The following is a 22,172-nucleotide window of genomic DNA, read 5'->3' as shown; positions in this document are numbered from 1 at the left end:
TCCAGTCCTCCAAGCTAGACCAAGACAAAAGACCTCCTCCATAGAAGCGGGAGGCATTAACACTAAGTTAAGCTAATACTATGTTAAACGTCAAGCAGCTGATCAACATTAGCTTGAGGTTAAGCTATGACCACCTTGGAGGCAAGGTGCAGCAGACCATAGCGTCTTCTGAGCTGTTCCCAAACTGAAAGAAATTAGCGCACATGGGAGGTTATAGCTAAGATAGCATCAGTCCTCCCCCTCCTCCACTCCTGCCGGGAGTGTGCCAGACCAGGGTCCTTATCACCTGGCCCTCCCCTGCTTTCACGGCTTCATTTTCTCTGTCGCCACCTGAAGAGCCATCAATGGAGAATTCACGCAAATTGTAAAAACTAGGATGGAGGAAACCTCAAGAGATCATCTAGTCTCTCCATAGCAATTCACACCACTGTGATTACCTCAAAAATCATTACATCTTCATTATATCTATTATAGACAAGCTTCAAGAATGGAATCACTGCAAAGCAAAACTGCCTGTAGCATCGAGATTCATCCTGATTCACTCTGAAGACAAAACATCTGCTTTAACTTACCATCAGGACCACAAATAGAACAAAAATAGTCGGTGTATGCAGTCTGAGAGTACGCCAAGAGCTCTGATATTTACTCCAATTGTTCCTATAGGCATCTATAAAGTAAGCATTTTTCAATGGAAAATTAGGATTAAGCCCCCCACAAAATATGACTAATTCCAATGAATTCTATGCCTTTTAAGGATGTTTTGCAGATCAACTATCACAGATGATGGCTGCAAAATGTTTTAAAGATGAAAAGCAGTATGAATTATTATCACAAAGTTTTAGCTGTCAAGAACAAAAGAGAACGTAGGAAAAATACGTTTTCATTCCTCAGTATGATATGAAATCATACAGTAGTTTTTTAAGTGGAAAAAAAACCAACCCGTACACAACAGCAATCAGTCCTCCAATTTCTTAAAAACTGATTCGGTAGACAAGCTTTATGATCTTGTGACCCCCCAAGACAACAACGGTAGTGGCCAAAGTCAGTTCCTTTATGCAGAATTCCACGTTCCCCTGGCTACATCTCTTTTCTGAAAGAGGCGAGGCTGTTGCTAACCCTACTCAGATGAAGTTTCCGGATACCACTGAACTCTGTAATACTGGCACATCTAGGTCATTACAAAGGTCCTTGGAGCTGATGATCTAATTGGCTGTGATCCTTAGTGAACTACAAAAGTCAGTATTTGGTCTGTGTATTTGACTTTATTTTTTTATTTCAAAGCATCTCAACTCAAGGTATGCAAAGATGAAGTATAAATCTGTACCACCAAATGGGCTAATATGTTAACAAAGAGCAGTAGTGAATGCACTCAACACTATTCTCCCCACTAAAATAAAAATCTTTTCAGTACAGTAAAAGGACACATGGAAATGTAGACACCCTCAAGGTAACCATGCACAGAAAGTGTTATTACTTCGTACAGACACTTCTAAATACCTCTGATCTCTTGGAATTTGGTTACATCCGATTAGTCACACCCAGAGAATCATCATAAATAATACTAGGATTTTTTCCTATTGCATACACAAAACCTTGCAAACAGCTTTTCTTTTTTTTTATATATATATTAGAATTTGATCATACAATGTTAATATCATTTTAGCTGTAAGGATCCTTGTCATTATATATATATATACACTCTAATTGGTAACGGTCAGACAGAATGCTTCACTCTTGTACTGCTCCATGGAGATGCACTGTCTGAAAAATAGATTAACAAATCCATTATCATAAGCATTCATCTATATGGAGCAATTAGGTAACTTATAATTATCTTCCCTTATATGCTACAGTCACAGAAGAAAAAAATGCTGCTAAAATGAGTAAACAAACATCAACACTCACTTGTGAAAGGCAAGGGCAGGCTAATAGGAATGGAAAGGAAATAGCAGGAAGGGAACCAGAAGAAAAAAAGACTCAAATGCCACTGAAAAGTAGCAGAGGGAAATGAATACATGTTTACTGCAACCCGCCCTACTGCATTTGCATTTTCTCTGCTTCTCAGAAATGGAAACGGAGGAGTATTAATGATAGCGAAGACCATCTAGCCTACTGCCACCACGGAAGAAATCATCAAGCCCTAGAGTGTAAAACTAGGGTTATACACAGCATCTCTTCAAAAAGACTAAACGACTCTGTAAAACACAGCAAATGGAAAACTATCCTGTACTTTTATTTTGCTCTGCGCATTTCTCTATGTAAGCCTAGTATTTTTTAAGGAGATTCTTTTCAGGGAAGCAGCAGGTGACTCCAGCAACTGACTGCTATTTTGTGACTGCGCACTCCGATTGACTTTCAGACAGGTGTATTTGTGAGTTTTTGCCTGCTTGCTCACACTCCATGCTCCAACTTTGCCATTTTTAGCGATTCCTTCCTCTGTAGACAAGCTTGAGCGTCGGGTTTTCTTTCACAGGCTGACAGGAAGCCCTGCCACCAAAGCTGCAAACGGTGCAGCAGGGAGAGGTACAAGGTAGTAGCAGGACGAAGAGATACATTCTTCGTATTAATTTATATTTAAAGAGAAAACCAGAAAAATAGGACAATAGATATGAGGTTTGGAAGAGAAAGGGTTAAATTTGCTCTCTAGAGTAAAGCAAAGAGGAGATAATGGCAGAGAAGGAGTAGTCTAGGCACACCCTGGAACAAGAGGAGGACAGGACAAAGCACCAGGAAAAGGAAGGAAAAATACCACGACCTTCAAAAGCCAGGACTGCCTCCCTAAATATCCCACGTGCAAGTTTTCTGTATGTGAAATACAGGGGAGGAAGGTCTGTGGGGAGTTATGAAAATATGAGCTGAACAAGCACCTTGCAGATGGTTGACAGAAGCAGAGTGACTGAAATAAAACCCTTAAGACCGAGGGAACCAGAGGGTGCCAGAATGAAATCATTCCTCTAACTATATCTAAAAAAATCTCAAAGATTTACAAGAGAGAAATATTACTACGTATAACTTCTAATCATGAATATGCACATATGTGTGTATGTAAAAATATATATTGTGTATTTATACGTATTTGCTAACTTATCTTGAAACCTCTGATTTGCACGTGGCATTCTGAAGAGGTAAAAAAAAAACCCAGCAACTTCGTATTTAATTACTGTACAACAGAAATACTGTTCACATAATTAATCCTCACTGTTTAGGGATATTCCAGCTTTCTCACAATACAAATTGTTATTTTAAAACACAGTTCCTGTGTCGTGGGTTTCCTGTTCTTCCCATGTGATGCCCACTAACATAACAACAGCTATGGCCACGGCTTACGCAGACGTACGCTTTCAGATGAAAAGGACCCACACTATTTGAATGCCAAATCACGTGCCATCACTAGCACATAATGGGCTACATCTAGGGGACTTCAGTAGCTCAGATCATCTGCTCTGAGAAAGACTCTGTAAACTTTCAAGACATGAAAAGCAAAGAAATAATTATTCCACCAGTTGTTGGGGTTTTTTTCCTCTTCTTCTATGCACACATGGTATGTTTATGTAAGCATGTTATAATCCATCTGAGATTTAAAATATCTTCCAAAAGGAAATTTCAAGTTTCAGGTTTTTATGTACAAACTAAGAATACGAATCACATGATGAAACAGAAGGAGGAACAGATTTCTGTAGTTTCCTATCATCTGTGAACGAAGCACCAGGACGCATACATGATATTAATCACCCAGGACTCCACAGATTGCATCAGCAGAATTACATATGGAATCCAAAATTATTATTATACTTTGATGCTAAAGTTAGACTGTGCTCAGTACTGAGGGCTCAGAGGACATGTTCAGTTCCCTTTTCCCTTTAAAACTGGTGCAACCTCAGATGATATTATTTCTGCCTCTAGAAAAATAACACGGTGTCCAGGTTGCGACTCAGTTCCAAAATATTTAATAATGCCACACTAAATCAGTGGTTTTCAGCAACATCTGTAATAATTTTTTTCGCAATGATGTAACTGATTTCACATAAAAGCAGAGAGAAGGAACACAAAGCACACTGTGGAAAATTCTGCCTGCTTTTCAACTGTAAATCATGAAGGTCATGCTTGGTTTTGGGTCGTGGGACGTATCTATCCTTGGGAAATATCTGGAAGAGAGCGAGGGAGCTCTGCCTTGGTTTGTCTCACTACAAGCACGGCACCTCCGGGCATCTCTCCAGAGCCCCCACTGCCTTCAGCAATGGATGCTCGCCACCATGAGAACTACACCATCAGGTGCCCACAACAAAAGCCCAAGGGCGAGCAATGGTACCTGTGTTGCATCACACCAGGGATACTCAGCATCCAACATTTTTGTGCAGTCGTCGAGCAACTGGCAGTGGTACTCCATGAATAATAAGAAAAAAAAAAAAAAAAAAAAAACAACAACCCAACAGTTCACACCAAATATCTAGCTCTCTGTCCCATAACCATCCTTGCACTGTAACTGTAATTTCAAAGAGAAACACCATATTATTTTTTAAATTATCAAGTCACGTGCTAAAGAGAATATACAGCTCGGGGACGGAGGGGGAGAATCAAACACAAAAAACCCACACCAAAGAGGACAATAAAAAAAAAAAAAACACACAAGAAAAAACCCAACCACGAAAGCAAAGCATCCTCTGTCTCAAAACATAGTCATAAGACTTGGATGTTTTAACTTTTAACCCACATTCTCCAGGGAAGGGATAGAAGGAGGGAGGATAAATACATGTTGCCTAAGAAGGCTTAACAAACCAGATTCACTGTTACAATGTTGTTTGTAAAATACAAAGCCAGTTTCACCCTCATGGATTTTGAAGTGTGAAACACAAGGGATTTAAGTTAATTATTATACTGGCAAGTCATAAAAGTCTTAAGAGAAGTATGGGAAGAACAGTTTTACATATTAGCTTTCACAGAAAATAAGATAAAAACCCCACAGATTTACGACACTCTTGATTATGACTACACTGTATAAATATAGCCTGAGGCAGGGAAAAAACCTCACATTGGTCTAGCTCGAATTTTTAATATCATGAATTTTTAGCTAATCCTTCAAGATAATGTATTAGTAATGCCGTAGACCTAGTGTTTCCTTTTCCTGTACACAAATACGTGACCCGACTGTGTGAGGTGCCTGGGACACCCATTTACGTCGGGAGCATGGGGTGTTTCACAGCCCAGCAGAGGTTTATTCACAGCCTCCAAGCATCAGGTCCCTTGTTAAAAATCACTGCTATCATGCCATTTACCCAGAAACAGGTTTTGACTGTGGCAGTAGCACTTTCTGGCTCATGACATAGACTAAGATGTATCTAATAGATGAAAGCTGTACTTTAGAAAAATAACTATGGTTTAATTATTTATTTTACTTCTTGCATTCCTTATTTCATACTTAATTTAATACCCTATTTCTTTTAATCAAGTTAAAAATCAAAGCACATGGAATCATAGAATGGCCTAGGTTGGAAGGGACCTTTCAGATCACCTAGTCGAACCATCAACCTGACAAAAACCATCACTAAACCACATCTCTAAGCACTATGTCTACTCGTCTTTTAAATACCTCCAGGGATGGTGCCTCTACCACTTCCCTGGGCAGCCTGTTCCAATGCTTAATAAACCTTTCAGTGTGAAAATCTTTCCTAAGATGCAATCTAAACCTCCCCTGTGAAGCCGTGCTGACTGGGCCTGATCGCCTGGTTGTCCTTCATATGCCACATAATGGCGCTCAGGATGATCTGTTCCATGACCTCCCCAGGCACCACGGTCAGGCCTGCAATTCCCCGGATCCTCCTTCCGGCCCTTCTTGTGGACGGGTGTCACATTTGCTAGACGCCAGTCAACTGGGACATCAAGGAGTGCAACGTCCTTCTCAGGAACAATCCAGACCCAGTGCAAATAGTCCCCAACTTTAGTCCTGTTTTCCATCTAGGAAACCTTTTGTGCACTCCAGCCACAGCTTTCTCAGCCATAAAGCAGAACAGCCACTCTACCAGGAGAAGGCAGTCACGTTTCTTGGTGGAGGGCGCAGTTAATCAAAACAGATGAATCCATCTGAAAGCATGGTGCCACGAGCCCTTTCCTCCCCTCTCCCCACTCTGGATTTACCTCATTGACTCTCATTCATGAGAGTTCATGAGAGGTTTACCACCTCTGATGTTCACCTGAATAGTCCGGAGAACTAAAGTCACCAAACGTGTAAAATGACATTTGACTTTTAAAAATAATTAATTTTCAGCCAGATTAGTGAACTGAATCTGCTTGCCCAGAGGCCAAATTACTACTAGAGCCAGCACAAGGAAGGGAGTACAAATGGACAGAGAAGGGGAGATGGAGACCACTGCTTCTGGCACAGCGAGGTGCAGGGTTTGCTAAGTCTGTCTTACCAAAAACACCTCTGGTGGACAAATGGGACAACATGCCAACTGCTGACTGCTACTGCAGAACTGAAACGCTTTCCAGAATTCTTACATTCTTCAATAACGGCATGAATTTTGCAGAGAATTTTTAAATAACATAAGAGAATACTCATACCCTTTCCTTTGAGGGTGGCAGAGCACTGGAACAGGCTGCCCAGAGAGGTGGTGGAGTCTCCTTCTCCAGAGATATTAAAAACCCGCCTGGACGCCTTCCTGTGCAACTTGCTCTAGGTGACCTTGCTCTGGCAGGGGGGTTGGACTAGATGATCTCCAAAGGCCCCTTCCAACCCTACCATTCTGTGATTTTGACTGGTGTATCAAGACAGAGAGATGTCAGGAATTCATCAGCAAGAGCTGGTAGGATCATGTTCTGTGGCCCCATAATCATTTCATTTTTCCTGTAATTTTGGAATTGTCTCCGGACTCGTCTGCTGTTGACAGAGCTATACATTTTCTCACTTAAACTTCAGTGGGATCAATCCTTAATGTAATTGCAGTCCCGAAGTAGTGAGCGAAACATAAAGAGAAGTCTCCATAAAAAGGCGATGAAGAGTCCACAGGAGTATTTTTATTTCTCAACGCTCTTTTGCTTTACGTTACAGACATGCTTCAAAAGAAAATGAAATTAACCCATGAGTGCTATTTAACTGTTAGATACGATGCCAATGGGCACTTTAACAAAGACCAGACAAGCAGAGACAAGAGGTAGGATACGCTGTGATGACTTTCAGTACTTTGCTTCCATACAAATGAACACGTTCAAATCTTTACCTGAACAGTGTCTCACAGCATGCAGGACAAAAGGCATATTTAAATTACACGTTTGTTTAGAGAGGCAAAAGAAAATAAAATTACAATGAACGCTCCAAGATTTGCTTGTAGTTCCAGCAAAAGGGAGAAACATCTTGAACCCAGTCGCTGAGCCAACAGAGCACACATTCCTACCTTCATCTAGGAATACTTCAGCATAGTCTCTACAGACGACTTATATTTAAGAAACTGATCCTCCACGGTAATTCAAAGCTACCGCTATTACTGGGCAACTCCAGTCATATACAGACCATTAGCTTCCTTTTCTGGACATCATGCCATTTCTATTATATAGAAACTTCTTTGCAGTACTGTACAATGTACAACTTCTCCAGTCAGTCCAGTTAACTTTTTTTCTACTGGCAGCCGATAATTTATACCTGAAGTGACTTTGATTTTATTTTTATTGAGATACCCTATGCTAAGTTTCCACTCAGAACACATTTTTACAGCTGAGAATTATCAGCCCCTGAAGATACAGATTTCCAGTGGAAGCATGAACATATTTAACTAGAGATGGTAAAAGAAATACGGGTTTTCAGCTACTTAATATTATAAAAAACCTTTACTGTAAGAATATAAAAAGAAATGGACAGTTCAAGGTAAAACATTATCTACAATCACTTCCATACATGTCCTATCTTTATGACTGCTGGCTGCAACCTTTTTAAGGTCCTTTCACTGATAGTGCTTATCTCAGCTTTCGTTTTAAAAGTGCTTTTTTTTTTTTTTTTTTTAGACTTCTTGCAATGAAGTACCCTTCAAACTACAGATCAAACTGCTGGATTTTTACTTTGTCCCAGTGATTTTTCACCACCAGCTATTCGTAATCCCAACTATCTTCTGATATCAGAACCACAAACAAACAGGTACCATAAACTGTGATGTTTAAATGGGGCAGCTACTCAGTATGTGGAAGCTGAGCATTACCTGGCACCTACAAACAGACCTGAGGTCACATCCAGCACCCAGCAGTGTCCACAGATCCCCCGCTGCAGCTCTGAGCTCGCAGCAACCTGGTCCTGAAGCTCCGGCACACAGAAACCCACGATGGGGACGTTGCGCCTGGGAAGAGAGAGGCACTTCACAGCAGGATCAAAGCCTTCACCCACACTTTTAAGAGATGACCAGAATTAGCAAGCTGCTAATGTGCCAAAAAAAGGCTGATCTTGAACCCAAATCCTCTGCATAAGGTACCAGAACCATGGTTCCCGCATCCAAAGAACAAACATTATTCACTTGAGAAGAGCTGACAAAGTTTCACTCTTCTCCCAACCAGGAACAAGAGATCTGCTCTTCCAGAAGGTACCTAGAAGCAACGGACAGCACAACTGCTCCAGCATCCAAGGCAGTCCCACCTTCTCAGTGCTGTTTCATGCATTTGGATACTCCCTGAAGAAAGTCACTGAAGTCCCTCGTTCGGGTCCAGCCCCATGCACGCCTTCTATGACCATCACTTGCAGACACCAGGTGACCTTGCCTTTCTCTGCGATTAGAGCAGATCCTTCTCTGGAGCTCCAAAAACAGCCAGTGGGGCAATAATTTCAGTAGTATGTGAGAATACACTGTTTTTCAGTATGATTTAGGCACTCCCAAACTTTCTCCCTGAAGGAAGAAGATGAACAGACCAAGCACATCAGCCACGCAATGAGGAACACAGCGGCACAAGAGCAGAGGAATCTCCTCCAATTCTTCCACTAACAGAGGGAAGCAAAGAGAGGGACATGGCAAGTGGCAGCAGTTACCTTTAGGGACAGGAGGAACAGCAGCAGTATAACCTCCTCCCAGGAAAGGAAAAGGATGGACAAAGGAAGAAAAAATAGCACTAGAAGAATGAACATGAGGAAGAGAACAGAATATGCAAAATAAAAAAAAGTGTGCAAAAGGAGGAAGAACGGAATAAGTGATGGAGAGAGAGGAAATACAAAAGAAATGGTGTAAACTTCTACAGCTCTTTCAGTATGAAAATTTTAAGTCCTTTAAGAAGTTTCAGAATAATCCTCTGAGGGAACAATATCTTTTTTTGCTGATGTTGTTTGGTTGGGTGTAGTGGTTTGTTTTTTGTTTTTTGTTTTTTTTTTCCTGCTTCTCTGTTTTTACAGAAAGCGTTGGATCAGAAAGCTGAGTGAACTCACCACTATCAGGAAGTGAAGTCATCGAGACAGGCTCTGTCTATTGATTTTAAATGTTTTTAAATCACAAGAGCATCTTGCATATGCATAGTCACGAGCAAAAAACCAGAATGGAAAGAGACACAAAAAGGTGAGTGAGCCATAAACAAGACATCAGAGAAATGTGAATGAGACACTAGTACAAAGATGAGTCAGATACGGAAACAGACAAAAAATGTGTTCACAGAAGCCAGAGGATGGAAAAATAGAAAAATGCACATTTAAAACTACTCAGCTGTAATGCTTGTGCTTTCTTTACTTTTACAATATACATATCTGGCCACAGCCTGTATTTATGAGGAAAATAAAATGGTGATAGGACTGGCAGGAATACTTTCATTATATTAGTATTTCTGGCTATTGTGAATTTCAGAAAACCAGTACCAAGACAGAAGGAAGAACTAGTATCTACTGCACCTGTGCTCCAGCTCTGCAGAAGCATGGCACCCCTCCCACCATGCAGGTTTCTGCTTTACTTGAACAATTTCTTGAAAGCATTTTCAGTTGTTGGGAACTACAGCAACCTCAGAGGAAGGAGTCATAGTCCACAGCAAGAGAGATCCGTTACCACCCTAGAGATTTTCTTGCTTTCTCCAGTGCCTTCCTGACTACAGCCAAATAAACCTGGGGATTGCTTTTAAAGCCTTGGGTTAGTTTTATTTTCTCCGATATTTACCTCCCCTAGAACTGGAGCAGTGCTCTGGGTCCAGCACACTCCTGTTTTTTCTGCTCTCCAGCTCGCAAACATCTTGGCTTTTTCCAGCTCCTTTGGCTGTTTTCCCACCCAGACGCATACATATATAATAAAAGAATCCCCTACAAACGTTAGTCTGAGTATCCATGAAGAATTCTTTTTTTCCCCTGTTTGTCTCTCTTATCTTCCTGCATTTCTGGCCAAAAAGTTCCAGAATGATAATGCAACCCTTCCTCAAACTGCATGGCAAGGATTCTTCCTGCAACAACCCTCCCCTCATTAGATGCAACAGCTTCACTTCACATCTGAAGCTGCAGGGACAGAAGAGTTGCACAGACTCAAGAAACTGCCAAGGAGGGGAGAGAAACACGAGACTCAACTGCTATTTCCAACCACTCTCCACGCAGCAATACCACATGTAAACGATTGAGGGTTTGAGAACATCTCCTCCTCCAACCACCACCACTGAAGAAGATGCGTCCCACTGCTGCTGAAACTGCCCCACCCAGTGGCTACCCTCCCTTCAGACCTGATATTCCCCAGCAGGGAATGATAACACACTCAAATATGCAGATAGCAACCTATGATAGGGTAAGGTTGGGGTAGCAGGTTTTTGGCGAAGGAGCTGAAAGAGAACGCGTGGTGAAACTCAAAGTTGCCTTGCCTGGCTTGCGCAGTCCTATTACGGAGCTCCTAGAACATGGCAACACAGTCTCACGTGGTAATTGGTTTGGAACTTGTACGCCTCTTACAGGTTTAGTTCAATAGCTTGAGAGGCATTTTCAAGAGCATCTCAGCCATTCAGACACATCCCATTGAGAGCCAGAATCACATTTAGCTGTCTCAGTCATTCAGACAATTTGAACATCCTACCTTTTACATTATCTTTTGCCGTTGTGGTCTATGTCCGCCTCCCCCTAATGTTTGGCATCTAATCAAAGTACCCGGACGGGGATCCGAGGTGTCCTAGGCTCTCCCTACAGACTGTTTACACGGGGACAGGCGTCACTGGAGGTCACCACAGCCCACCTGAGATCTAGAAGGGCTTTTTACCTCTCCCTTGACCATAGCAGGAGCATTAAGATGACTACTACACCTTTACCCAAGGTACAGTGCCTCCATCAGGTGCTAAAGTTAAATGAAATTGTTTGTTGTATTTCATATCCATATATACACACGTATACATATTCATGTATAAATACATACAAATACATATATATATATATGTACATACAGACATGAATATATAAATACTTGCACTTAAGCATTCCTCAGCACAACTTGCACTCAAGCAGTAAGCTGCTCTTGCAAAGAAATTAACTGATCTGGGTCAGGGCAATCCCAAGCACCGATATAGGCTGGGCAGTGACTGGCTTGAGAGCAGCCCTGAAGAAAAGGACTTGGGGGTGCTGGTGGACGAGAGGCTCAACATGAGCCGTCAGTGTGCACTAGCAGCCCAGAAAGCCAACCGTATGCTGGGCTGCATCAGGAGAACCATGGCCAGCACGTCGAGGGAGGTGATTCTCCCCCTCTACTCCACTCTCATGAGACCCCACCTGGAGTACTGCGTCCCGTTCTGGAGCCCCTACTACAAGAGAGATATGGACGTGCTGGAACGTGTCCAGAGAAGGGCCACGAGGATGATCAGAGGGCTGGAGCACCTCTCCTGTGAGGACAGACTGAGAGAGCTGGGGTTGTTCAGTCTGGAGAAAAGAAGGCTCCGAGGAGACCTTAGAGTGGCCTACCAGTATCTTAAGGGGGCCTACAAGAAAGCTGGTGAGGGACTTTTTAGGATGTCGGGTAACGGTAGGACTAGAGGGAATGGATTAAAACTAGAGATGGGACGATTCAGACTGGACGTTAGGAAGAAGTTCTCCACCATGAGGGTGGTGAGACACTGGAACAGGTTGCCCAGAGAGGTGTTGGAAGCCCCGTCCCTGGAAGCTTTTAAGGTCAGGCTGGATGGGGCTCTGAGCAACCTGATCTAATGGGAGGTGTCCCTGCCCATGGCAGGGGGGTTGGAACTAGGTGATCTTTAAGGTCCCTTCCAACCCTAACAATTCTATGGTTCTATGATCCAAGTCAGGACAGACTGTTATTTCTCCCATCCACTTTTACAGAACCTCTAAGCCTTTAGTGGGTGTGGGTGCATCCCCCAACACACTTTTGAACTGGCATAGCTCGAATCATACACAGCAGAGAAATTAATCCCATTAAGTTAAAAAAATATACACTAGAAAAAATAGTTACTATAGATTGAAGACAGCAACAAAGATGTGTAGTCTTGCAGATCACTCACGAACTTGGCAGTCCCTTCCTGATGATCACTTCTGCTTGCTCTTCTGAGATGCCAATGGAGCCAAGATCTACCAAGTGCCTGTTTGCAAATGAGCCCTCCACTTCTGCGAAGCTTTAATGAGGAAAGAGTCTTTGCATCGGTACACTGTCTTGCCTACTAACTACCAGGCTAAGTCTCCACGCAAATAGATTCGCGTGGTAGCGCATCTCTCACAGTTAATGCTAGTAGACACGTGCTTGGCAATGTGAATCTAGCTATAGGAATCAGCCAAAAACACTGTTTTGTTTTTAACATAACAAACTGGCACTCTGCCCTGTCATTACAGAAGGCTGCATCGAGAGGAGACAAGAGGGTCCTCTGCATCCCACCTGGGTCCCCTCACATCATATTTACTAGACCTCGTGCAGACAGTACTGCAAAACCAAATTCTGTATTTCTACTTAAAATATTGGTCATGTTTTTTGCGGGGCACTCTCACCATCAGGTAGCCAGATGGAATCACAGTCTGTTGAAAAGAAACAAACACAGATCAATAACTACAGTCTGTATTCGCGTGCTTTAAATATTGTCAAAACATGCAGGAGGAAAAGGCTGGTGGACTTCACAGTGAAAGCTCGATGCACTCCAATACTCCCGTACAGGGAACTAGCATCCACAGGAGTTAACTACAGAGGGATAAGTATCTGCAAGCAGACAAGTAAATAAATAAATAAGGATGGGGAGCATTTCACATTCTTTCAGTCATTTATATTTAATGATCTCAATACGACACAGTCTACAGTTCTCCAATAACAGAGCTGTACAACATGTGAATGAGAACAGGAAAGCATGAACCCAGAAATCAAACCCCAGCTCCTCTGGCTTTAAATTGGAAATAACAGTCCTTTCCCTATTGATTTTTTTTTCTCCTCTTTCATTTGTGAAAAATTGATTTTTCTCGCCTCTGTTTGCTGGAGTGTCCACACCTGCAGCTCACGGCTTGCTTTAATCTTTGCATTTGTTCATCCATACCTCCAAGTAAGCCATGTCAAATAAGCATGTGCGAGCTCCTGTCCCACACTCACCAGTCATCTTGCCAAGTCTCAGAAATCCTATCCCTCCCACGTTATTACCAAAAGATGAGGAGGCCGCTCCTGCCTTCCCAGAGGATGCTCAGAAGCCCCTCCGGTAGCCGGAGACCCTCAGGACAAAGCCCGTGTCATGCATTTTTGCCAAAGGCCATCTCAGAGCAGCACCAAAAAACCTGGCACAAAAAAAAAAGAAAAAAGAAAAGCCTGGAAGAAGAGATACTTTTGGGAGGTCGAGATGAAAAGGCAGAAAGTACTCACACAATAAAGCCCTCACCACGGCTACTGCCCGTTTCTCTCACTCTCTCAGTGATGGATTTCACAAAGGAGCCCACACTACACTTTGCCGACCTACTCAGTTCCTCTGAAGACAGCTGGACTAGCTGGAAAAACGCCAGACAACTCCAGTCCTTCAAATCCCGCGGCTATAAAACTTTAAAGTTGTAACATACGTTTAAAATCTTAAAAAAAAAAAAAAAAAGTTTGACTGGAAGTTTTCCAGTGAGAATGATTTGGGGATTAATCCAAATAATAATTAAAAAAAAAAAAAAAGAACAAGGCCAAATCTGCGGTGCTTATGAAATACTAATATTTTAGCACTGAATCCCTCCTACCAAAAAAAAAAGATCTCTTAATTCTCAAACCAGGCCAGCCTGTGCGGCAGTATTTATGATGTGTGCACATGTCCGCTCTGAACACGTATGGCTTATTTCACTTTTGATCTGAACTAAGACTTGCAGATGTCAAAGCCATTAGTCCACTTTGGCAGTCAATCGCTTTCACACTAAAAAAAAAACCAAACCCAAACACGCACGTAGCACAGAAAAATAGTAATTTGCATTTATCAGGCAACTGAATTTTAAGGCAACTAGCTATGTTGCAAGCTTATGCAACTAAAAAACTAGAATATATTCCTATTCCAGTATCCTTTCAGTGTTAACTGTTTGAGGTTTGACTTAAGTCAAATTATTTCAAGCCCTTCATAAACTGTTGTTATTGTCTTTCCCTGGCCCTTTGGTCCAGAGGCACAAATAACACACGAATTATGGTGTAAACCCACAATTATACAATTCCACGGTTCATTTATCAGACTGGCAAAAAAAAGGAGACCGAGTAATCGTGACGCAATCAACAGATATACAAATTATAAAACACATCTAAAACCCTAATTATCTATTTGTGATTCACTATAAAGTAACATATCTTGCTTATAGGCTACGGGAAAATTAAGAGAGGAAATTAAGTGACCCTCCCGGTGTCAAAGGGACAAACCCTCCAAGCGAGGGGACCTGAGGCAATGGTCCTCTACACGGTTACATCCTAAATGGACAGCATCCGTGTGGCACATTGCACTGCGACTCCCACAGCGACATCCTCCAGTACACGGCGAGGGGCGATTCGTCTTTTACGTAGCTGTGTCCTATTTGGTTGATTTTCTAAGCAGCAGCAATTCCCAAGGAAAAATAAAAATAAAAGTGCAAGTTCTACCACAATATTATTCATTAAAAAAAAATAAAAAAAGTGTCTCACCCCTTGCAGAGATGAATGATTCATCGTTGTGCCCTGAGGAATAACCAGGCCGAATGAGAACGCCAGATAAAGAGACAACCACTCCACAAAACAAGTGCAGAGCAAGTAAATAAATGAGACCTCTTCCCTTCCTGAAAAGCGGGGGGAGCATTTTTCTGTGAATTTGGGTCTCCTCTAAACTTCAGAAAATTTGGTGTGCAACAAAACTTTCATTGAAGCAGTAACTGAGAACAGAGAATTATAACACAGGACCACAAACTCTGTGGCAAAAAGAGCAATTTTCTATTACCCTTCACAGAACCACAGAATGGCAGGGGTTGAAAGGGACCTTCAGAGATCATCTAGTCCAACCCCCTGCCAGAGCAGGGTCACCCAGAGCAGGTTGCACAGGAATGCATCCAGGCGGGTTCTGAATGTCTCCAGAGAAGAAGACTCCACCACCTCTCTGGGCAGCCTGTTCCAGTACTCTGCCACCCTCAAGGTAAAGAAGTTGTTCCTTCTGTTATGAGCTGCTTTTCAGGCAGTTAGGTTGAGCTTTACTCCACATAAAGCTCTAAATGCCAAACTACCCTAATTAGGAGTTTGTTGGCCCTAAGTTTCAAATATAGTCAAATGAAGAGAGACAGAAGAGCTGAACTGCCACTGCCAATGTGTCCCTCTCTGGAGAGACCTTGCAACATGGAAGCCACCTCTGTACCAGCACATTGGCTTGGGCTATCAGCTCCTCCTGGTCCCCAGGGGAGACACGGTACACACAAACTAGGTTGCTTTTGGAGTAAGCTAAACCAGAAACCCCTCTCCAGCTGCACCCAAAACGCACCCCAACCTCCAATGGGGCTGTAAGGGTCCGCAATAACAACTGCTGTCACCCTTTCCACGTACTTCTGCTGCTCCAGATCACCTGCTCATGTAGACGTAGCCTTCGACACATAGTTAGGTGAGACAAGTCTATACCTGGTAGTTTCAAGATTCTGCGACTGCTTCGAATGCATTTTAAAATAAGATCATGCTGCATGAGACATATGTTTTGCTCGTGTTACCAAATCAGTACTTGTTAGATATTTTATGGTTCCCTTTACTCTCCTTGGCTCCTGCTGCTTCTTTGAACCACCTTCCCCTCTTTTCCATGCAGGCTGAACACTTAAGTATGTTTACAAATAATTACAAAATCATGGGAAAGGGCCTCAAAGACTGAAGTACTGAAGCTGAAGAATTTGCCAGCTTTGCACCTGGGAAGTAACAGTAGGTGTCCTGGGAACATGTGTGGAGGACACTGCTAGACTTCATGGACATCCTCTGATGAAAAACGCAGGCATCTGATCAGTGGTAGCTTTGGGCAGCAGCCCATCTGAAGCCATCACCCAAGGCTTCTCTGACTGTCAAAGGAGGGGGAAGAGAGGTGTCTAGAGCTGAGCACAAATCTCATAACACTCTTCGAGGTGTGGCTGGTAAAAGGACTAGCCCCAAAAGGAAAAGTTTGGGTCAGGTCACTGCAGGTAGGTAGCCCTTGCACAAGCATCAAATACCACCATGAAGGGTTATTATTTTGTGAATTTAACTACAGAAGCTTATACCTTGATAGTCTGAAGATGCTCTTTGCTTTAACTCATTTTATTTTGTCCATTAGGCAGAACAAAATGGAGTATTTGGAATGTCCTGATCAAAATTACTTATAATCCACGAGAAGCTTTAAAAAACAAGACTTCAGACTTGCTCCTGCCTCACCGGCTCTTATTTATCACCTCCCTGCCCTGAAGCATGTATCGTGTCCCTCAATAATGACCAAGAATAAAAAGAACCACAACTAATGTATGTTGAATTCCAAAAGCCAAGGCATAACCAGTATCAAGAGCGAGTTGTAAGCTGTTCTCATAAGGTTGTTTTTTCATTTTAAAAATTAAAAATCCTTCTCTTCTGGATAGTACCCTCCATTGCTGAAATAGTAATATATATATTGGTTTTTATATATCATATAAATATACATTATATTATATATTTTTATATATATATGTAAATAAAAAAGTATGAAGTCTGCATGAGACCACCTTCATGCAACAATCTCAAAATTGAATTAATTTCCAAAGCAATCATTTCCAGAGCATTAACATTTCAAACAACTGAAGCACACAGTGAGATGTAAAAGAGCTGAGCAGTTCAGTAGCTTCCTACAGGAAGCCTGCCGCAGAAGGAAGAATCCATCACTAGCCTTCCAGCTTCTTGTCCTGAACCAAAAATACACCTTCAGACTTCTTCCAGCTGAAAACTGAGCTGCTTTGAAATCAAAACAAATGCCACCGTCTTGACAAAGACTAGGCAACAACTAAATTCAGTAAATCCTTTGGCATTAAGAAGCCAGATCTTTGCCACAGAAATTTTAGGTGATTATTTTGTAGAGAGTTTCACAACTGCAGAGACCAATGTACTAAGAGGAAAGCCTCTCTCTTATAACCTTCTGATGCTTTTTTTTTTTTGCATGTATGTTCCTAGATAAGAAAAACATGTGAATCCCAGGAAGGGTTACGTGAATTATTAGTATATTTAAACTGCTTGCCCCAAGCAGGAAAAAAGACCACGCAATTATAAAACAATCTCAAATCCGCCAACCATAAAGAAAACAAAATGTAGAAGGTATGAGGATATTTAAACAAATGGAATTAATTCAGGTCCTTTGCTCCGTAGTATCTGAGCATCTTCCAAAAGGCAATAAAGAAACATAACTAACATCTGTCATCTTACGCTTAGTCTCTCTCAAATCTTTCCTGGGAAAAAAACACATGCGCACCACAGTGCTTGGGGGATTTGGAGTTATTTCATTCTTCTTTTTGTCCCCCACATGCATCTGCACATTTGTTTATCCTTAGTCATGAGAACATGGATGATTTGAGAATGACCTCAGGGAAGAGGGATGGAGCAGCAAGATCTAGAAGAGTCTGAGCATCATTAAGGAAATAGATGGTCTGTGGCAAGAAACCGAGAAAAGTCAAAACGGAGAAGAAAAGAGGAGAAATACAGCTCATTACAAGCTCAATACAAGCTCAAGATGTCTTGCTGTATAAAAATTAACACAGACTATACGCATCTTCAGTTTTCTAAAAGGCCAGGAAAAATTAATGTATTCAGGGATATCCAGCTTTTTCAAAGGTTGTATGGTACAGTCTCCTAACGCGCTCCTTTCATTTCTACCATCTCTCACCAGAAAAGCAGTTCCCCTTATTTTTTCAGTAGTATTTTTAAGGCAATCACAACTCAAGTATCTGGAAACATAGCTCAGAGCTTCTAAACTGTTTTCCACTTACTGCACAAGGAATGCTCTGCCTCCCTCCCGTGTTCTTGCCATTCCCAAAATAGCCCAAAATTCCCACTCTTCAGGATCTGTGAACCAACAAAAAAGTTGGAGAAGTCTCTTGCTGCAACCCCGCCACGTTCAAACGTGGGAAACAGCCCCAAACAGGAAGACACAACTGCAACGCATTTGATAACAACCACCAGCACCGTCTTCGGGGGTCACTTAGGCTTCATTTCATCTTTCAGGCAATGCGGGTAATTTAAAAGTAACACAAATGTTAATTGGCTATCCTACCACAGATCAAAACACTTAGAGAGGAGATGTTTACGGTCACCAAGTAATATTAAGTTTAATCTCTCTGTCTTCAGAACAGAAGACAAAAAGGAAAGTGGGAAATATGGTTCATGAGAGGGTGTTAAATCGGACGGTCTTAACCGCAGGGTCATACAAGCATTGCCACCCTAATTCTCTTGCGGTCGTTTCCAGAAGGAAGCTCCTACCATTCAGCACCAGATTTTCCATGCTTAAAACAAAGATTACAGCTTTCTGCCCAATTTTGAAGCATAGGAAGAGGCAAAAGGTAACTTAGTGTCCAGAACTGAATTCCTCTTTTCCAGTATGGCTGTCACTATCAGCACCAAAACGCCCTCAAAGATTGTTTGGTTCCCGCCCCCCACCTTAAAAATCACATTTCACGTGAACTCTCTCACATCACGACACTCACATCCCAGAGCTTTCCTTACTGGTATTTCAGTCTTCCCGCCACCTGCTCTTTGATTTGGCAAATGGATTGTACCTTTCTTGTCCGTGTGCAGACTCTTTAAGATGCAGCAAATTTCTGCCCTCAGACTTCAGAGCAGGTAGGAAAAATCACTTTGGCCTTCCAGAAATCAAGTCCTCTTCTGGTCTATCAACCTGTTTTTAAGTTCTAGATCTCTGAGCCCTAACCCAAACAGCCCTCAAATGCCTTTTGAAGCTAAGTATCAAAGCAGAAAGCTCTGGACAGGTAGGTGGGAGCAGACAAAAGGGAAGTTTATCAGAGGACCTGACAAATTTTGCTTAGGAGAAAAGAAAAACCTCTCGTGGGTATCCGCTACTTCTAAAAACCACTGGCTTGTGCTCTCACAGGCAGCTGTCACCTGCCCTGATTGGACCAGCAGCACGCGGGGACTGCAAACCTCCTCCTTCTCAGCGGAGGACGTCTAGAGACGTGACAGGGCAGGAGACCCTTGTGCCACATGGCTTGCCCGTCCCTCCCCACCACCTATTTCCCACACCCACTCACACCCCGCTGTCTCTCAAACGGATCTGTCCTCCAGGACTGCCGATTTCTCACCTCCCCCGATCCAAACGAACACCACCAGGTCTTTAAATTCAACCGCACATTGCTTGACTTGTGCCACAGCAACAAGAAAACAAACCCAGGTTTCTTCACCCAGACAAGACGCTCCACCAAGCTCCTGGTGCTGGGGGTTGGACAGACATAGGCATGGAGGAGAAAGGCCCTGCACCCCTACCTCCCTCACAGGGCTCTCCCGGGCTGCTGCGAATCCTCTGAGCTCAACTTTGTCAGCTGCTGGAGTCTATAGACAAAAAAAAAAAAAAAAAAAACACACATTAAAAATAAAACAAAACCTGTGCTGTCAGACAGGATTTTCAGAGGAGTCTGAGCTTCTCAGAAGTTAAGCATCCAACTCGAGATATCTTACAGCGGTTAGGTTTTACGTGTGCTATTGCTTTCGTAAAGCTCGTCTTTAAGGCTGGGGAGCACATAATCAAGAAACCTAAAAGACTCCTGTGGCTTTCAGGAGGCGTGGGTGTCAATGCAAAACGGTACTCTGAACTTTAATTCTTCCATTACAAGACTAATTTGTTGTAATAGATTTAATGGTATCACAGCCCCCTGCATATTTGCATTGCTCTGCAATATCAAAGTTTTCCAACCCAGCAGCTTCAGATCTGCATCACAGGGGAGGGAGAAAAAAGAAAAAAAAAAAAGGGGGGGGGGGAAAAAACAACACGGTTTTAGGCACTTCCCGTCTGGTAAATTTACAAACACAAGAAGGCAGCTAGAAACTCCCCAAAAGACAAAAACCAATCCAGCTGCAAAATTCACTTCTTAACACACAAATTACAGTGCTCAGTGATCCTCTCTGTTCATAAGGACAGCTAGGCACCAGGGGTTTGTGCTGTGCTACAGTAAACAGAGGTCTGGGCAAACTCACAAAGTCCAAAGTCCAAAGCTCCCCAAGGAAAATGTGCTGCTAGTAATTGTCTTTTAACGTGAGCTCGAGTAATTTCTCTCATCACAACAGCAGAGGCATCCAAGAGGAAGAGGACGGGGTTCTTAAACATGCTGATCCCAAGAGATTTTTTAAACAAAGCCACATAAGACGACGTATGTAAGGGAATTCCACGTTCTCTACAAAGACATCACAAGACAAGGGACTGCCGTCATCACCTCCTCAACCCATCAAGACACTTTATGAAAGCGACCACTGCATTTAGCCAAGTCAACATCAATCCATACCACCCATAACTGCACCTTACGTGCAAATGCTGCGCAGGAGCGAGGTACGATACAAGACGGAGCTAACCTAGTTACTCAGCTACAAAACAAGGTGCAGACCAGCCAGATCCGAGCTCTTTGTTCCTCCCACCCCAGCTGAAGAGTTCATCACCCGCCCAACCCACATGTCACGCTTGTAATTCAACCCCAGCGGTGACCAAAACGTGCTCGAGTCTGCACTTTCCTGACCTCGGAGGAAGCAAGATAACATCAGTCAAGTTCAGAAATTAACTGTCTGCTAAGTTCTGTCAAATTTCCCTCCGACGCAGGATGCCAAGAAGCACCAAGTAAGAACCAAACTATAAACGCGTGCTCCCCCCTTGACCCCTGTGCTTTCCTTCCTGCACTGATTTCATGCACGGCCCTTCTGCAATTCATCAGCCGAGCTTGTGGCAGGTTAGCAAAGGGCAGTGGGGATGGGCTGCCCTTTCTCCTGACTCCCCGGCAGGGGCGAGCAGAGCAAGGAGCAATGCCACAGGCAGAGCAGAAGCAGCGCAGGGCACTGGTCTACCCTATAAAATGGCAGAGATCTCCTAAAAGTTGGTACTTACATGGAAGAAACAACAGGCAGGACCGAGCCCGGTACCACAAAGGTTCGGCATCCTTTTAAGCATTCACAGTAACGCACCAGAAAAAGACAACCAAGAACAGCAAAGAGATTAATAGGCGGCAGAATGAAAAATAGGCGGCCAACAAAAAAACCCAAAACTTCTTTTCGAAGATGATTAACACCACTTCTTATGTGGAATAATACAGCAGGTTAAAAGTGAAATCCACCCCTCCATCACGGTAGAGAAACAGATTTGCAGTGGAAAAGCTTGGACAAAAATTCTTAATTTATCTTTGGCAATTTAAACCATTTCACAATAACATGTCAGCCAAAAATCCTGGCTCATATGCCTCATTTTGTTATCATAGCCAAAGACTGGGAACTTCACTTCTGATGCTTTATACATAAATATAATCTACCTACATTGGAAAACACAGTGGGATAGATTCAACCTTGCCTGAGGTATATAAGTTCCAGGGATTTCTCTTCACTTGAGACAGAAAAACACATCCCATGTACAAAATAAAAATTACTGCAAAACTTGGAGCTTCTTTACGAGTTTCAATCTAAATTCCAGGTCAGGCTGCAAGTGAGATGTATTCATGTGGCATTCAAATGATTAAGATGAGACATTATTTCAACAGTCGGGCTAATGCAGCCTATCATTTTCAGTAACCATTTTAAAACAAAAAAAAAAATCCCACTCGATTTCTGCAACAGAACAAAACCACTGATAGGAGAGGTCTTTTAACT

At 42.5% G+C, this 22,172-nt stretch overlaps 1 protein-coding gene across 17 annotated transcripts in view; it reads right to left on the bottom strand.

Annotated features, from left to right (window-relative positions):
• The window catches only part of KLF12 (KLF transcription factor 12), a 246,985-nt gene that overhangs the window by 189,439 nt on the left and 35,374 nt on the right, over positions 1-22,172 (bottom strand). For 7 of the 17 annotated variants that reach the window (XM_074564086.1, XM_074564141.1, XM_074564200.1 and 4 more), the window contains exon 2: positions 19,818-19,883. The exons of the other annotated variants lie outside the window; for them this stretch is intronic. The gene's annotated coding sequence lies outside the window, so the exon portion shown is untranslated. The remainder of the gene's footprint in view (positions 1-19,817; positions 19,884-22,172) is intronic. 17 annotated transcript variants of the gene reach the window in all.

The sequence above is a fragment of the Larus michahellis genome, chromosome 1 (assembly GCF_964199755.1).
Source record: "Larus michahellis chromosome 1, bLarMic1.1, whole genome shotgun sequence".
Lineage (NCBI taxonomy): Eukaryota > Metazoa > Chordata > Aves > Charadriiformes > Laridae > Larus > Larus michahellis.
The sequence above is the reverse complement of the archived record's forward strand: the minus strand, read 5'-3'. Positions and strand labels throughout refer to the sequence as shown.